Genomic DNA, 18,908 nt, shown 5'->3' with positions numbered 1-18,908 from the left:
CTGTCTGTCTCTCTCTCTCTCTCTTAACTACCCTAGCTTCCAGTCTTACGTTTATTTTAAAAATATATTTTTATTGATTTCAGAGAGGAAGGGAGAGGGAGAGATAGATACATCAATGATGAGAGAGAATCATTGATTGGCTGCCTCCTGCACACCCCCTACAGGGGATTGAGTCCATAACTCAGGCATATACCCTTGACTGGAATCGAACCCGGGACCGTTCAGTTCCCAGGCTAACGCTCTATCCACTGAGCCAAACCAGCTAGGGCTGCCTCTTTTTTTGATGAACGTTTTGCTATAAAGATGACTCTGGTCTTCTTCATTTTTAACATTAACCTGAACACCAGTCACTGCGATGTACGCCACAGTAAGGTCTTTAGGGGCAGGTGGGGTGTACCTGAGGACTTGTTCCTACAAGCAGCCCTTTCTAATTAGAGACCTTCCCCCCACTTGACCATTGAGCTATTTCAGCTGCATCTACAGGTCTTCCTGCAGCCCCACCCACCTCAGAGCTGTGCACAAGGGCTCTAAAAAAATGTTGCAGACGGCCCTACGTGACCCTGCTGTGAAGGAAAGAAAAAGGTGAATGTTCCCTATAGGTTTTTCCCCATCACTCTTAGATACCAAGTTTATTTCCTGGTCTCATTTGCATCTGAAGTAGAACTTGAAAGTCACACTTTTCAGAAAAGGGTCTTCAACTAGAATAAAATTAAAACAGTCATTTCCAACTGGATTTTATCAGCAGAATCTTTTCCACCTTCAAACACAATCTCTTTCAGAGCCCAGACAGACACGATCAGATACAAGCTCACCTGCTCATGTGGTGAGTGTGGCACCGCTTTGTGAATATACGAAAAACCACTAAATTGCACACCAAGTGACTTGTACGCTATGTGGATTCTAGCTCAATAAAGTTTTTTTTTTTTAATTTTGTTTTGTTTTTAAAGCCTATTTGCAGGGCATGAAACAGCAGCCAGAGCCCTGGAATCCCCTGGTCCCCATCCCCAACCCCACCAGGGCCCTGAAAAGGAGTCTGAGAACCACTCCTGTCAGGCTTATGTCAGAGAACATTTGCTAAAAGATTGACGTAAATACACATGTACCTCACAACGGGGTCTGGACATCTGGCAACCAGCATTTCTGTTAACAAATAGATCACAATTTTACACCTTCAAAGGAACACTGCTGCTGGCCCTTTAGTTACTGCCCCCCACTAAGGGCCAGTGCCTCGTGTCCCAGACATCTGCACCTCTTCCTGGGACACCCCCCTCCTTGCCCGGTGGTGTCTCTTGCTTCGGCACCTCAGAGAGCAGACCTGCCTCTTGGTCGCTCTGACTTGGGCGTGGGAGGTCAGGGCCTTCCTTCTGGTGCTGGGCCACGTCTGGCCCCTCAACCACTTCCTGCCTCCAGTCCCTCGGGGGATTTTCCCATCACACTTACTGGCAGCTGCGGCTACTAGAACTCCGAAGCCTGCGCCCTTTGGTTTTAGCAGACACGGCCTGTGCATACGAGGATGAACCGCAAGATGGTCAGAGTTGTCTTCACGTGGGCATTAGGTGGAAACAGTGCTACTTGCTGAGTACATCCCAGGCTGATAGCACGGTGGATTCGTTGCCGTGATGACCCCCAATTTGTTCGCACCTTTCTGGATCAATGGCCTTGTGTAGTCTCCTCCCACATGGACTCTAAGCCTTGGCCAATGGGACAACAGCTAGTGAGCGACAAGCAGAGGCTTGGAAAGTCCTAATGTATTGGGGCTTGTCCTCCTTTGCTGCTTTGGAACTCTAAGACCACCATGTGACGATACCAGACTAGCAGCTGGCAGATGACAAACCAGGTGCAGGCAGGGCTGCAAACAACCAGCCTGCCAATCACCACACACGGGAGCGAGGCCATCCCCGATCATCCAGCCCAGCCACGCCACCAGCAGATGGTTATCAGGAGGGTCAGCCCAGACTAAAAGAACCATGTGGCCAACCCACTCAGCACAAGCAAATATAATGGTTGCTGTTTTAAGCCACTACATTCTGGGAGCTTGATAAAAAAAAACAAAGAAACTGATACAATAAAGAGGAAATGCCTAGCGCCTTTACTAGGAATTTCTTCTTTTTTTTGTTTTTAAATTGATTTCAGAGAGGAAGGGAGAGGGAGAGAAAGAGATAGAAACATCAATGATGAGAGAGAATCATTAATTGGCTGCCTTCTGCACACCCCCTACTGGGGATCGAGCCTGCAACCCAGACATGTGCCCTTGACTGGAATCAAACCCAGGACCCTTCAGTCCGCAGGCCGACGCTCTATCCACTGAGCCAAACCAGTTAGGGCACTAGGAATTTCTAAGCCAGGGTCTAGTCCCCACATCCTCATCTGCAGGCGTCATTTGCAAAGCTCCATCTTGTCTGCATTCTTCAATACGCTGAGCGCTCTTTGGAAAAAAAGGGCTATATTTAGTTCTAGACTTAAAATACTGAGGACGTGCTGGGTTAACCAGATGGCTGGGATCACGTGACTGCCACACTGCTTTTAGTTTTCAGGCTACTGACATCTCTGCATATCTGATACTGTGCACTTGATGACACAGGCCTCGATCTGGGAGCAGCCCCCCTCCCCTCGACACCGTCTGGGTTTCTGTGCCCCACTCCCCTTCTGACTCTCCCTTGGCAGCTGCCAAATGCTGGTTAATGGTCAGAGTCTCGCTGCCTCCGCTTGTGCAAGGGACCAGCGTAGTGTGATAAACACAGCCCTGGGAGTGATGAACACAGGCTTTACTCTGGAGCCTAGTTCCTTAGGTAACTAGGAGAGGAAGGCCATGCTTTGTTCTTAATTTTTTAAAAATGACTATAATGATGACATAATCCAAAGTTCACACGGACTGGAAGATATTTGTGTTTGCAGCTGGAACTAGGACGCCATCCAGTGTGAGTGTGTGTGTGTGTGTGTGTGTGTGCGTGCACCCTACCCTTGTTCACGCCCAACGGTTCTGCCCTGGGGTGTGTCTTCACGGGGAACAATTCCTTGGTGAAAAAGACTGTCAGGAGCCCTTGACATAGCGGAAAGGGGACTGGCCGATCTGTGACCATTCCCGGCTCGGCCACTTGGTTTCTGGGTGCCCGCCTCACAATGGACTGACTTCACTTCTCAGGCTCTAGGATCCGCTCTTTAAAAAAGAAGGGGGTTAAGGGCATAAAGAAGCAGGAGGGTGGTGAGGAGCAGCTGTCGTCACTCACAGAACCGCGGCACGGAGTCGCTGTGCTGTGCTGGACTCCCCAGCGCTGGAGGAATCAAAGGGACCCAGGGACTCGGTACCATCATCAACACACAGAGATCTGCCCTTCCCCCTGCGCTGCTGCTTCTGTCCCAGGCGGTTCCTCTTCCAAACCCTGGCCACTGGCCACTTCCCTGCTCCCCGGCCCAGCCCCAACGGTCAGGGCAGGCAGCCACGTTTGCAGCCGGTTCCTGGCAAGCCTTCCCCGGGGCTGACTCAGCTGTGGTGCCCTGACCTTGCCGCAGGTCCTCCTGCCTGGAACATCCATGTCAACTTCTGTTGGGCCCCATCCTAAGAAGGAGAGATTTCCAATTAAAACCCTAACTCCTGTAAATGGTGTACAGAATTTAGGGCTTTAAATATGACCATAACTGCTTGGAAGAAAAATGTACATTCAATGATCTCTCATTTGTGTCATTAAAATGCCATTACCAAGATAGAAAGGTGGTACTAAAGAAAATGCTTTAGATGTATTATCTACTTTTATTTTACTTCTTTTCTCTCCATCTCTGGCCCAAGCTCTGGCCCCACTCTCCATAGTCCCCTTTCTCTTTTTCCATCCCTAGCGAGAAGGCTCGTGCAGCCATTCAGGAAGCCACACAATCTGTGGGTCCCTTCTGGCCATATTCCTTCCATGGAGGTCTGCATGCACACCCCTGGGACACTCTGTCAGACCTGTCCAGTCCTGCAAAGTGACAGCCACATCTCCGGGACCACAGCCTGCTCACGCGCAGCCCAGAGAATAAAGTCCCTGGGAAGATGCAGGCGGAGACGCTGGGATTGCCACCGACCTCAGCATGGCTCCCTCATCTCCTAAACCCAACACCTCTCAGGCCCCAGGGCCTTGCATGCAAAAGGTGCTCTAGACCCAATATGGCATCACGGCCCAACCCAATTCCTATAAATACTCCCGTGGAAACAACTGTTTTGTGCCCAAGGCTGAACATACAACAGCGGCCAGTCATCCGATGTGGACTGGGCACAGCCTTAGTCTGATGTGCTTAGCCCACGCGATAAAAATATCTTAAATCCAGAAATAAAATTGTTACTCCGAATTCCCGATGAAACGGCAAACAATAAAACAGGCAACTGCAAAGCAACTTTACAACAGACTTGAACAGTAAAAGGAAATCTTTTAGAATATAATTTTGGGAAAAACAAAAGTACGAGTTAATAGGCATTCCCCCATTATATGATGCTAAACAGAATTTCTGGATTAAGAGGAAAAAGGAACACCTCAACGGCATTTGTACAAGCTACCCTGCTGCCACCAGAGGTTTCCCAGCCCACGCCCTGGCGTGGTTCTCACCGTGGAAGAGCTAGAAGGGCCCCGCCCAGTGACTGGTCGCAGGGTCCCCTTGGATGTGGACAGGAGTCAGGGTCTGAACTATGAGCATAACTGCCTGAACGAAAAATGTGCATCCAACTATCTCCTCTCATCTGTGCCGTTAAAATGCCATTACCACGATAGAAAGGTGGTACTAGAGAAAATGCTTTAGATGTATTATGTACTTTTATTTTATATTTTTGGTCCCAATCATTTTGGCCCAGTGTTATATAATTAAAAAAACAAACAAAGCCAAACCCAAGTCTATAATTGTGAAATAAATATGAACTTAGCAAAGATAAAGTCTATATCTTAGTAATCCTCCCTGTCCAAGGTCACCTCCAAGTAGGGTTTAACCACAAAAGCAAAGCTGCCTGGCTAAGAATAAACCAACTGTAAAGTCTGCTGAATGACAGATTCCAGAGCCTCATGGAAACCCCAGGCTGTGGGACAGGCACCAAGGAGGCCGTGGGCTCCCAGCAGTTCCTCACATTCCAGTTACTCAAAGCCCAGCGAACTCGCAGGCTCCGTTCTAAAGGTGGAAAGCAATTTGTTCATCTATAGTCAACCAGTCGATTCAAAAGAACGTATTTCCCAAGAGCCAGTATGTGTCGGGCAGCTTCTGAAGTGCTGAGGACACGGGAGGAAGGACACTGAACACAGGCTCTGCCATCGTAGAGGGCGCAGCTGAAATGTACGAAAGTATTTATGGTAAAAAGTACATGAGAGCTAGGAACTGCTTTAAAATATTGGGAGGGGGTTAGGAGGAATTAATGAAACAAGATCGGCAAAATGTTGACAGCTGTTGACACCGGGTGGACATTGAAGGTGTGTTATATGATCTGCTCTGCTTTTGTGTTCACTTGAAATTAAAAGGTGTTTTTAAAATTAAAAAAAAAGATGTAAAAAAAAAGGAAGCTCACAGACTGATCAGTGGAACAGCGAGTTAACATAAGTAGACCCTTAGGCCATATGAAACCAGGGGCAATGAGAGGCCGGATGGGGAGGGAGGAGGCCTACCCAGGCCCAGAGAGGGTGGTAGGTTTCCTCGAGGAGGCTCAGCCAGAGCTCATTCAGGCCCAATGCTCTCTGATCCTGCTTTTTAGGGCTCATTATGATCTGGCCACACCCCACAAATCCCACTCCATGTCCCAGTCCTTCCCTTACCACACGGTTAGCGCATGGGCTCAGGGCTCAGCTGGCTAGGCCTAAAGCCCATCTCCAACCCTTACTGAGCCACAGTTTTCCCATCTATAAAATGGGAACAAGCAGAGAGTCCATCTCATGTTGCGTACGGGGAGGTTAACATGTGTAAGGGACACAGCAGAGTACCTGGCTCCTAATAAGCGCTCGGTAAAAGTTAGCACCGACTTCTCTTACGGCTTTACTGCCCACCACCCACGTGTGAAATACTCACCTTTCTTCCCCTGTTTTTACCCCCACTCAGAAACAGAATGCCCGTGGGACCATGACGGACAAAGTCAGATTCCGAGAGATTCTAAACACCACTTGGTTCAAGTCCCTTGACGGAGCAGAAGAGAGGCCAGGACAGGTCAGAAGTAGCCCAAGGTTCCAGGTGGCGCAGGGAGCCTGGCTCTCATGGCTTCCAGCCGTGGGCAAACTACGGCCCGCGGGCCGAATCCGGCCCGTTTGAAATGAATAAAACTAAAAAAAAAAAAGAACGTACCCTTTTATGTAATGATGTTTACTTTGAATTTATATTAGTTCACACAAACACTCCATCCATGCTTTTGTTCCGGCCCTCCGGTCCAGTTTAAGAACCCATTGTGGCCCTCGAGTCAAAAAGTTTGCCCACCCCTGGCTTAGACCCTCACTGCACACCAGAGGGTGGCGCCCAGCACTCTGTCACCTTATTCCTCTTCGCTGTAGACCACACACTATCCACCAAAGTCTATTCTCTCCTTCTTCCTAAGAGAATCCTCCAGGCTTTAGCTGGACACAGGGCCACCCCACTAGAGATCCTATTCCCCAGACTCCCTTGCAACTAGTGAGAGGGTTAGCTTGACATCCAGGCAGACAGGGCAGGGGTCCAGTGGAAAACAAAGGCAGATGGAACCCAGGCAGGGGCAGACACGGCAGTTTGAGCAAGCCTAACCGCAGAAACCAATCATGCAGGAATAACAAAATGTTTTCGGACGCAAAGCGGGAGGCATGTGAAACTAGGGAGGGACTGCAACAGTAAGGTGAACTGACGCGTAGAAACAGGGAAAGCTCAGGTCCGTTGCTGGGCAAGAACAATGGAGGCAGTGGTTCTCAACCTTCCTAATGCCTCGACCCTTTCATACAGTTCCTCATGTTGTGGTGACCCCCAACCATAAAATTATTTTCGTTGCTACTTCATAACTGTAATTTTGCTACTGTTATGAATTGTAATGTCAATATCTGATATGCAGGATGTATTTTCATTGTTACAAATTGAACATAATTAAAGCATAGTGATTAATCACAAAAACAATATGTAATTATATATGTGTTTTCCAATGGTCTTAGGCAACCCCTGTGAAAGGGGTCGCGACCCACAGGTTGAGAACCACTGAATTAAGGGAATCAATCAGGTGGCGACACAGGTAGATAAAGAGCAGGCTTATAGCAAATATACACCCCTAGACTACAAGGCTTCAAGGGGGGCCACCCATTACTTGGGCCCCCTCCTTGCGGGAAGTCTGAATCTGCTTGTAATGAATTTTCCACGCTTTTGCATAAATCTGGCCCATGGAGCTCATTCTTCCGCGTAGTGAGACAAGACCCAGGGGGCGTGGAACACCAAGGCTCATGGTTCCGGTTATCACTAGTTGTGTTAAATGACCAAGTCCTGGCCAATGAGTAGTGACTGGAAGAGGAAGGTCAGAATCCCACTCTGACCCTCCTCTTCCCCTTCCCATCCCCTGAATCACTGGTGTGGGGCTGGGCCAGCTTTCTTGAAGCACATGGAAGACATCCTAATGGAGGACCCCGTGGTGCAGGCCACCCATTTCCTGTACTGCCTACTATCTCAGATTGTTTTGAGAGAGAACAACCCATCTCACAACCTTTTAAAGTTGTTATTTCAACTTCTGTTATAGCAGCCAAACCAACACCCTCACCAGAACTGGCCTTCGCACTAGGAGCACTGGTCCCCTCCTGGGGCCCCTCCCGGGTAGTGATGAATAAAAGCATATACTGTACACAGTCACAATGAACTGCACTAGGCAGGGAGCTCTGGTCACTGACCAGGCCGGACGGCACTCTTAGGTGTGATATAAATGAGACTTGGTCATGGTAACCTTTGTTATTTTGGGGTTTTATTTTTTGTTTTATCTTAATTCATGCATCTATGATGATGGCCTGGCTACAGGTAACAGGAAACACTAGCTAATGCAATGGGACTGGTCAACATTCTCACACCAGAAGCCACAGTATCAGCAAGAGCAGCTCTAGGATCAGGGAATTCAGCAGCTCAAAGGCATAATCAGGAAGCCAGGCTCCTTCCACCTCTGGGCTCTCTGCCATCCTCTGTGTTTGTCCTATGCCCAGCTACCCTCAGGACCATAAGACTGTGGCCACACAGCCACACTTGGCAAGCTGCACGTTTCTACTGGAAGCAGGAAGCCCTTCCAGAAACTCTCCAGCGGACTTCCCCTCCCGTCTAAGGGCCAGCGCCGGGTCATGGGCTCATGCCCAAACCAATCGCTGGCCCCGGGAACCGGCCACAACAATCGGGTGAAACCCATCGGGATTCACCTCCTGGCGAGGCTCACAGGAGAGAGGGGGTGGAGACCTGAACAGAATGGGAGTTCTGTTAGGAACAAGGGAACAAGGGGATGTCTGCAACAACCCGCACGTGGAGAAGACCTGAGAACACACACAATTGTTCTATAAACTTATGCTCTCAACCCAGCCATCTGATGACAGTCCCAATACTGTTCAGACCAAAGCGCATACAGTCATCTATACTAATAACAGAGAAATACGCAAATTATCCATTACAGCGTCACGTCATGACAGGATCAGCAGGCTGCGTCCCCGCCCTCTGCTCAGGCAGCTGCAAGGCCTGGGGTCAGATAGGGTAGGATAGGAGGGGATAAGAAAGGAGGGGGAGAGGAAGGCAGGCCTGCATGCAGACAGGCCGAGAGGAGAAACAAATACAGAAAAGGAACAAGAAAAAGACGCAGGAATGGAAAAGGGAAGGAAACGCAGGGCTGCACATAGGAGCGGGTGGTGACCGCGGGGGGGGGGGGGGGGGGGGGGGGAGCAGGTGTGCCTGGTGAGGGCTGTGGCCCCCGGCATGGGCCATTGGCAGGGAGGCGCCCGCGGGTCTGGGATGGAGTGGTGGATGGTCCGAGGCCTTCTGGGTGGAGGTGCTCCTGCTTCACTGAAGCAGCAGTGCCTGGGCCATGCAGGCCTTGGCCACTCTCGCTGGGCCGGGTGTCCCGGGCAGGGAATGGGAGCAGGATGGTGGTGGGGAGGCCGGGGAAGGGGCGGGTGGCGAACACCTGGCCGGGGCTAAGCCCTGGGCTGGGAGTTAACGTCCCCCCCCCCCCCCCCCCGAACAGAAGCTTTAAGGGAAGGAGGGAGGGAAGAACTTTATAAAGGAGTCAGCAGAGAGCAGAGTTAAAGAAGGAAAGAGGATGTGTGAGTGAACTGTAGGAGCTATAATGAAAATCAAGTATAGTTGTGTACTGGGGACAGATTTTAAAAGTAGGAGTCAGAAAAGAAAAAAGATAAATGATAGTGAATAATTAGGCAGGTAAATAGATAGATATTAAAACAGTGGAAGTAAGTAGAGAAGAATTTATGGGAAAGGTAGGATGAGAGAGAAAGAGGAAGGGAAGAAAAGTTTTAAAGGGGAGCTGGTAGAGCTTAAAAGGAGAATGGGATGAAGGAAGAAATGGGGGAGGGAGCAAAGCAGGTCCGAGGGAGGAAGTGAAGAAAAATATTAAGGTGGGAAGGAAGGAAAAGGGGAGGGAGGGGACGGGTAAAGATAAAGGAAAGAAGGAATGTGGGGAGGGAGGGTAGGAGAAAGATGGGCAGAAGGATGATGGAACAGAAGTAGGAAATAAGGAGGAAAGAAAAGTTTATAAATGATGAGTCAGTAGGAAAAAGTGTTACATAAAGGGGAGAGAAAAATTGTGTGAGAGGGAGAAGCCAATAAGGAAGTCAAATACAATTGTGTGTGAAGGGGATAAGATTAAAAAAAAATTAATAGGGGCAACCAGGCTGGCAGGGGAGGGCAGTTAGGGGTGACCAGGTCAGCAGGGGAGGGTAGTTAGGGGGATCAGGCTGGCAGACAGAGTGGTTAGGGCAGGCAGGCAGGTGTGGGGTTAGGAGCCAGAGGTCCCAGATTAGCAGTTGGACATCCCCCCAAGGGCTCCCGGATTGGAGAGGGTGCAGGTCGGGCTGAGAGACCCGCCCCCCTTCCCCCCAGTGCATGAATTTCGTGCACCGGGCCTCTAGTAATTATATGTTTAAGAAACATCGGTGCTGGTTTGCTCAGGCAGAACTCAGCAGTGACAAATGGCAGAGCAGCATCCGTCAGCCTACTGATGATACACATCCTGCTAACAAGGCCTTTGATCCCTATCTTACATGTGTTTAAATGTGCAGCATGAATTATTTACCAACCATTTCTCTCCAGAAAGGAGTGGAGGCAGGTAATCTGCAGATTTAGATTTTTTCAGATCTCTGAGACATTAACGTTTCTTCCCTTCATGTGTGAACGACACGTTCCTATCACTCTCTCCCCTTTGAGGTTTTTTTCTGGTTCAAGGTGGCTGAGCCTTTCTTAGCACCAGACCAGACTGAATAACTAATTCATCAAGCCAGGATTTTCACTTTTATGTACTTCAGTGTTCCCCCCACCCCCCCAACCCCTTGACATTTTGGGAGAAGCTGTGTTCCATCTAACTTCGCTGCTTTGTTCTTAAGTTTTAGAAATAGCTACATATGAAACCGACATTCTTATTTTAATATGCTGAGTACGTCAACAACAAAAAAGAAGAACACGCAGTTGGCAGGATTTACTCACCACAAAGCCACTTTACAAATATGGCTGATTCTTTTCATTTTGCCAGAAAACTGTATCAAAATGTCAAGGAGAACACAAGAGGATTAAATGGGCAGGGCCGTAAAACCACAAATACAAGTGGCGTACACAATGAATATTCATGTGGTATGAGCCACGTTTTTAAAGGCAAAAACAAAGCGCTTACTTACCAGGGCCTGAGAATCACAGCTCTGCAATGTGAACCAGGCACACCTGAAAGGCCAGGCTGCCAAGGCCACTCTGAAAGCTGCATTTCCTATGTTAACAATCCCACACAGAAATGGGATTTTGCTCTGGATGGACACGTGATCGGGAGCACTCATGCACGCCACAGATGAAGGCATTCCGCCCGGTCTCTTTCAGGCTGAGAGCACGCTCACCGACAGAGCTTTGACAAAACCCTGTGCTCCCCGCCAGCCCATTCCAGGGCTTGATCATGACAAAGCATGGGCTCCAGGTTGTCTATGGACAGTGATCGATGCTGGTGCCCGCGGGCAGGAGCTCCATGCCCTTAAAATATCTTTTAGAGAACGGCTGGATGGTTCGGTGGGAGGCTGGCAGCATCGGTATCAGTACAGAATGAACCCTCCTGCCCAAAGAGGTAGTGTGGGCAGCTACTGGCTGGGGTGCTCTGGGGAGCTGACATGGGTGACCTCTAGGAGCCCTCCATGTGCTGAGATCCAAGGATTCTCTGATTCAGATCCAAATCAAGCTTCTAAAACCTTTTCCCCTGCCTTTGCACTTATGAAAAGACGGTAGAACAAAGAGAGCTAAGAGTGTAGGAACCAGAGACATTAAGCTTGGGAAGGAATGCAAATTACTACCTAGCTCCAGCTCCCTTACAATAAAGCAGGGAAGAACACTGTTACAAGCTCCAAAACTCTGGTTTAGCTTAGGTTAAAGCTGTAATGAAACACAAGCCTCAAAATCAGTGGTTCTTATCATACACAGTGTTGAAAAAATGAAAGCTTTTCTTCTAAGATCAGGGACAAGACAAGGATGGCCACTCTCACCACTTTTATTCAACGCTAGTGTCCTGGTGCACGGATTCATACACATTGAAAGGAAATTAATTAGAAGAAATATTTTAAGATGGCTATTCGCCCTTTATCTATAATAGAAGTTTCAACTAAATTCACAATCAAAAATGATAGATCGAAACACACACGTGCGGTTGGTGCCAGCAAGAGCTTTATATGTATTGTGTACGCACGAGTCAACTTAGCCTTTAATATATATAAACTTGCTTAATTAGACCTGCTTTCTGATTTAACTAAACTTTTTCCAGCCCAGTGAAGTACCTCAACTTCTCTTTCAGGTAATTGGCAGCAACACAGCAGTACTAGTAAATATCAACATGAAGCAGATTATTATTGTAGATCACGCAGGGAGAACAAAGGGTAAAATATTTAACTGCAGCAGTGTTTGACTATGTTCTGCGCAGTGAGAAAACCTGAAGTCATTTTCAAGGCCCACCATTTCTTACTTCTTTCAGTTGGATCAAGTTTCTAAACTTTCTAAATCTGTTTTCTGGCTAATGAAAAGAAAATAGGATTCCACCGAGTCTCCTATCTACCTATTCCAGGACTTCTGTGAGACTCAAATGAGATGAGGCACGGGAAAATGCTTCACAGACATTTGGTTAAAGTGTGAAATGTTTACACCTGGCTATAAAGCAAGTCAGGTTCCTGGGCTGAAGAAACTCCAAGGAGGCTAGTCACTAGGGAGAGGAAGCCAGGTGTTGTTATGTGACGTCATTACCCAGCGCCCACAGCGACCATTTCCGGGCTGGGCTGGGCTGTGGGCAGCATTTTGTGCCATGGGGTCTCGGCACCATTGGCTGCGATTTGGGGGGGTGTCGCTCCAGGGTGGTGGCGGAGCCCGTGTCCCACTTGGGGGAAGCTGAACATTGGTTTGTCGGCGCCAGGTCTGTGGTGCTATTTATTTTTAAATGGCCAGTGTGTGTCATGGCAGCTCCTGAGTTGAGCATCTGACCCCTGGTGGTCAGTGCGCATCATAGCTACTGGTCAGATGGACAGACACTTAGCCTCCTATATATATTACTGGAAGTACTAGCCAGAGCAATTAGGCAAGATAAAAAAATAAAAGGCATCCAAATCAGAATGGAAGAAGTAAAAAGGTCTCTATTTGCAGATGACATGTTATATACAGAAAACTTTAAAGACTCCACCAAAAAAAATCCAAAACCTGTTAGAAGAAACAAATTCAGTAAAGTTACAAGACAAAAATCAATTGCATGCCTATACACATTTCTAACAATGAACTATCAGAAGAGAAATTCAGAAAACAAACCCATGCCTGGCCAGCATGGCTCAGTGGTTGAGCATTGACCTATGAACCAGGAGGTCATGGGTCGATTCCCTGTCAGGGCACATGCCTGGGTTACAGGCTTGATCCCTAGTAGGAGGTGTGTAGGAGGCAGCCGATCAATGATTCTCTCTCATCATTGATGTTTCTATTTCTCTCTCCCTCTCCCTTCCTCTCTGAAATAAATAAAAATGTATTTAAAATAAAGAAAGGAAGGAAGGAAAAAAGGAAGAAATAAAGAAAACAATCCCATTTATAATAGCATCAAAAAGAATAAAATACTTGGGAATAAATTTAACTAAAGAGTTGGAAGATCTATACACTGAAAACTATATGACACTGATGAAAGAAATCAAAGACACAAATAAATGGAAAGATGCTCTTTGCTTATGATTTGGAAAAATTAATATTAAATGTCCATACTAACCAAAGCAGTTCTATCAAAATTCCAATGGCATTTTTCACTGTAATAGAAACAAAACTATCCTAAAATTTGTATGGAACAACAATAGCCAACGCAGTGTTGAGAAAGAATAAAGCCAGAGGAATCATGCTTCCTGATTTCAAACTGTATTACAAAGCAAAAATCAAAACAGTATGGCATTGGCATAAAAACAGACACATAGTTCAATGGAACAGAATAGAGAACCCAGATTAAAAAAAAACACACACACACCACACGCAATTAACTTATGACAAAGGAGCCAGAAATATACAATGGAGAAAAGACAGTCTCTCAGATAAATAATTTTGGGAAAACTGGACATTCAAAAGAATGAAATTGGACCCTTATCTTGTACCATAAATAAAAATTAACTGCAAATGGATTAAAGACTTGAACGTAAAACATGAAACCATAAAACTCCTAGAAGAAAACATAGGGGTAAGCTCCTTGACATTGGTCTTGTCAATGATTTTTTGGATTTGACACTTAAAGCAAAAATAAACAAGTGGGACTACATCAAACTACAGAGCTTCTACACAGCAAAAGAAATAATCAACAAAATGAAAAGGCAACCTATGAAATATGACAAAATATTTGCAAATCATATGTCGGATAAGGGGTCGATATCCAAAATATATAAATAACGTATACTATTCACCTGCTCTGTGTGGTTCAGAGGTTAAGCATCAACCAATGAACCAGGAGGTCATGGTTCAATTCCCATCAGAGCACATGTCCGGTTGTGGGCTCAATCCCCAGGGGGGCTTGCAGGAGACAGTCAATCAATGATCGCTCTCATCATTGATGTTTCTATCTCTCTCTCTCCCCCTTCCTCTCTGAATAAAAAATATATATATATTTAAAAAACTTATACTACTCAACAGCTCCCCCACCAACACCACCACCACCACAACACTCTGATTAAAAATGGGCAGGAGAACTGAATAGACATATTTCCAAAGATGGCATAAAAATGGCCAACAAGTATATGAAAAGATGCTCAACATCAGTAATCATGAGGGAAATGCAAATCAAAACCACAATGAGATACCTATCATACCTATTAGAATGATTATCATAAAAAGCAACAAGAGATAACAGGATGAGGATGTGGAGAAAAGGGAACCCTTGTGCAACTCCTGCTGGGAATGTAAATTGATGTAGCTACTATGGAAAACAGTATGGAAATTCCTAAAAATAAAAATAAAAATAAAAATAGAAATACCATATGGTCCAGCAATTCCACTTCTGGGTACAGATCTGAAGGAAACAAAATTACTATCTTGAAGAGATATCTGCACCCCATGTTCACTGTAGCATTACTTCCAGGAATAATCACACCCCTTTCACTCACCCTCATCCTGATACCATTGTCTTGGAACCACACTGGACTGTTTTTATAAAGGAAAAATAATCTATTATGTTAAGCCACTGAAATTTGGGGAATTATTTGTTATAGTAGCTTAACATCAATACTAAGTAATACTTGTCCATATATAGGCTTGTGATAAAGATTAAACAAAATAATATATTTTGTTATATATTGTTACTTTGTTATACCTGAATCATAATATTCCATTCATGGGTATTCCAGTTGAGTGAAAATACACCAATAAAATAAATTTTGTTGCTTTGGAGTAACAGCTTTTTAGTAGAGATTTAAATGTAGAGATTGAGGCTACCCCTTTAAGCTTATTATCAGGCAACATTTGGGAAGAGTTCTGATCATTTACATCTTTAAATCACTGTGATCTGGGCTATGATGCTTACCTTGAAACCTAACTTGAAACTGAGATAGGTAGAGATCCTGAAACTAAGAGAGCCACCTTACTCAGTGGATGGTGGGCCCTTTTGAGTTTTCCAGAGCAAGTCATACTGACCTGTAAATCACTAGGGGGTTCTAAAAAAAAGTCAACAGAACTTAATGAGACACGTGGGGGAAGAAGCTGTTGACGCAAGTGATTTTGAGAATGCCAAGCACTGGGGTGGTCATGATCCTTGTTTACACACCGTTTCCACAAACCTAAGCTAAATGAGCAAATACTTATGCCGCCGTACCACCATAAAATGTCGTTTCTAGGTTGTGTGCTAAATAGGGTAAAGAGTTACCTTGCAATATTTAGAGGGGTTTTTTTTGTGTTTTTTTTTTTTTTAACAATCATCTTCCCAGGTCTGTTATGGTGCTAGTTGGGCACTATTCATTGTCAACCGTTGCATTATTAGTTGGGTGTTACAGGACATCATGTCATGGATTGTGTCTCGTAACGGTCTGGGCCCAGTCCACCTCCAGACCAGGAAGAGAACAGTAAAATGCTGGTTGTTTGAAGCCACTGAGTTTGGGATGATTTGTTATGCAGAAAGAGTGAGTTCCACGATGCAGGAACTTGGTCAGTCTTGCTTCTACTCTTGTATCCCCAGTACCTGGCCCGGAGCAGATACTCAGTCAGTATTTGTTGGATGAATGAATAGAATAGATGAACGATGGTGCTGTGAGTTCTGTTGGTTACAGAAGCCTGGCTCTGTCCACCAACCCTGTGATAACTAACCACAGACCGCCACTCACGGGTTCAGTCAGGATGGAGATCTACATCATCTCTTCCCAAGTTAGGGGCACACCTGGAAGTCTTCTTTTGTAAGAAAAAGAAATCATCCTAACAGATTAATTTTAAAACATAATGCAAAATCTTGTTCCAGAAGAACTGACTTCTTTGTTTTCTCCATTGAGGTATAATGGACATAGAACATTCTATTAGTGCCAGATGCACAGCATAATGACCTGATATTTGTATATATTTCAAAATGATCACCACAGTAACTCTAGTTAACATCTGTCACTATACATAGTTATAAAATCTGTTTTTTCTGGTGATGAGAAATTTTAACAGCTCTTCTCTTAGCGACTTTCAAATATGTAATAGAGTATTATTAATCAAGGTCACCATGTTGTATATTTCATCCCCATGACTTAATTATTTTATAAGTGGGAGTTTGTATCTTTTGACCTCCTTCACCCATTTCACCCATCCCCATTCCCTGCCTCTGGCAACCACCAGCCTGTTCTCTGTATCAATGAACTTAGTTTTGTTTGTTTGTTCACTTGTTTAGATTCCACATATACGTGAGTCCGTAAGACTGTTTTCTATCAACTTCCCGGCAGGTGGCATCAGAACTCTACCCTTTAGTGGTTTCTTCTGTGTTCTTAGGATAACCATCAACCCCTGCCCATGGCCTACGAGGCCCCACTATCAGTCCAGCCTCACCTCAGGCTCCCACACCATAACCTCCAGCGATACTGGCCATCGCTCAGACCCACAAAAGAGCCTTGCTCTGTGGGGACTGGGGGCCTGTGTCCATCCGTGCATGTCCTCTGACAACCCAATTAGGAAGTGGGTCAGTGGGGCAGGCACCTGGGGTGCCGTCCTCAAGAGGCACCGACCCCCTACAAGAAAGGACCTGAGATGAAGAAAACCGCGCCTCTCTGATCTGCTTGGGATGGGGGAGTGGGGACGAGGAACAGGCTGGATCCAGGATACAAGGCCATCCAGCCTTCTTGTGAGGACTTTGGTGGCCACAGCGGGTAGGAAGATTTGAAGCCAGGGCTAAAACGCTCAGGAGAGTAGAGGGTGGTCGTTTTAAAGCACCTTCACAAATTCTCTGTCACATGTCCCATCAAGAGAGGGTTCTGGGCCGCCTGAGCTGGCGTTGGGACCACCTCGATGAGTAGAATGGGACAGAAATGATGCTGCATGACCTCCGAGGCCAGTTGGAAAATTCCAGGCAGATTCTATCTGATTTGTTCTCTCCTGGGATCCCTGCTTTGGAGCCCTGAAGCTACCATGCTGGAGAAACCGTGTCAGAGGCCACCCAGAGGCAGGAATGCGCAAGCAGCCTGCACTGTTAGAGTCTTCCCGGCCCAGGCACCAGGCACATTAAGGGAGGGAACATTCGGACAATTCCAGTCAAGCCACTGCCTGTATAACTGAGACCTGAGCGAGAAACACCAGCTGGGCCCAGCCCCGCTCCAGATCAGGAAGAGAACGGTAAAATGCTGGTTGTTTGAAGCCACCGAGTTTGGGATGATTTGTCATGCAGCAACAGTGAGTTCCATGATGCAGGAACTTTGTCCGTCTTGCTTCTACTCTTGTATCCCCAGTGCCTGGCCCGGAGCAGACACTCAGTCAATATTTGTTGAACAGATGAATGAACAGAGGAGAGGCTCACTACAGTCAACAGCGGTCCATCTTCTTTGCCTTCCCCCAGCTAGCATGCTACTTCTCCTCTGACCCTCCGCCTTGCCCGTCTTGCTGACTCCTGGTCAGCCCTTGACCTCAAAGACCACTTTCTCAGGGAAGATGCCCTTGAACTCCCCTGTCCAGATCAGCATCCTGCCTGATGCTCTCAAGTCACCTTGTATTTCTCCTTCATGACACTTCCCAGGACTATCATTACACAAGCAAATAATGACGTTGAAATTCTTGGCTGGCTGTCTCCTGCCACTAAATCATAAGCCACCCGACAGTGGTGACGGTGCCGGCCTGGTCACAAGCATATCTCCAGCGCTGGGCAAAGCCTGCACTGAGCTGGCTGACCACGTCAGGGCATTTCTGGAGACCAGCAACACAGAGTTCAGCTGTTTCCACTCACAACAATTCTGACACCAAATGGGTGGGTTTCCTCTGTCTCACACCAACCGATTTCCCAACTTTCTGGGCACCAGCTGGGTGCCCTACAATTCAATTCAATTCTGACACTGACTACCCCAACTTAGCATCAGACTCCACAGGTTTAAGGGCTCAGTCCCAAAGACAGCCCCCACTTCACATGCCAGCTGCAAGTATGGGATCCTCAGGTTTCCCCATTTCTGCCAACGTGGCTACAAAGTCTGGGGAAGGGGGAGGGGGGGCGATTTCCCACAACCCCACCCCCCACCCCTTTCAGGTTCAATAATTTGCTAGAACAGCTCACAAAACTCTGGGAGACACTTTACTTACCGTTGCTGTAGATTTATTATAAAGGATACAACTCAGGAACCGCCAAATGGAAGAAATGCACAGGGCAAGGTGTGGGGCAAGGCAGAGCTTCTGTGCCCTCTCTCCTGGCACCTCAATGTTCACAGCCCCGGAAGCTCTCTAAACCCTGCTGCTTAGAGGTTTCCATAGAGGTTTCACCACGTAGGCACCATTGATTCAATCACTGGTCATTGGTGACTGAACTCAACCTCCAGCCCCTCTCGCCTCCCTGAGTCTTTCTGGCAACCAACCTCCATCCTAAAGCTGTTTGGGGGCTCCCAGCCTTCAGTCATCTCATTGGCATATAAAAGACCCTCTCAGGACTCTGGCGATTGCAAGGTTTTTAGGAGCTGTGTGCCAGGAACCGGGGACAAAGACCAAAAATTAATTTTATATGATGCCACAATAGCCAATTCCATTAGCAGAAGGTGCTAATTCTTAGAATTCTCATTAATGTTGACCTAGGATTGGTCTGTAACTACTTGCCTGTC

The 18,908-nt window shown here is 46.7% G+C and overlaps 1 protein-coding gene across 4 annotated transcripts in view; it reads right to left on the bottom strand.

Annotated features, from left to right (window-relative positions):
* Nucleotides 1-18,908, bottom strand: part of PXYLP1 (2-phosphoxylose phosphatase 1) — a 67,813-nt gene that overhangs the window by 26,556 nt on the left and 22,349 nt on the right. The gene's annotated exons all lie outside the window — the stretch shown is intronic.

Source organism: Myotis yumanensis, unplaced genomic scaffold (genome assembly GCF_028538775.1).
Source record: "Myotis yumanensis isolate MYYU_CA2020_CCGP unplaced genomic scaffold, mMyoYum1.0.hap1 SCAF_14, whole genome shotgun sequence".
Taxonomy (NCBI): domain Eukaryota; kingdom Metazoa; phylum Chordata; class Mammalia; order Chiroptera; family Vespertilionidae; genus Myotis; species Myotis yumanensis.
This window is presented reverse-complemented; position numbering and strand designations above follow the sequence as displayed.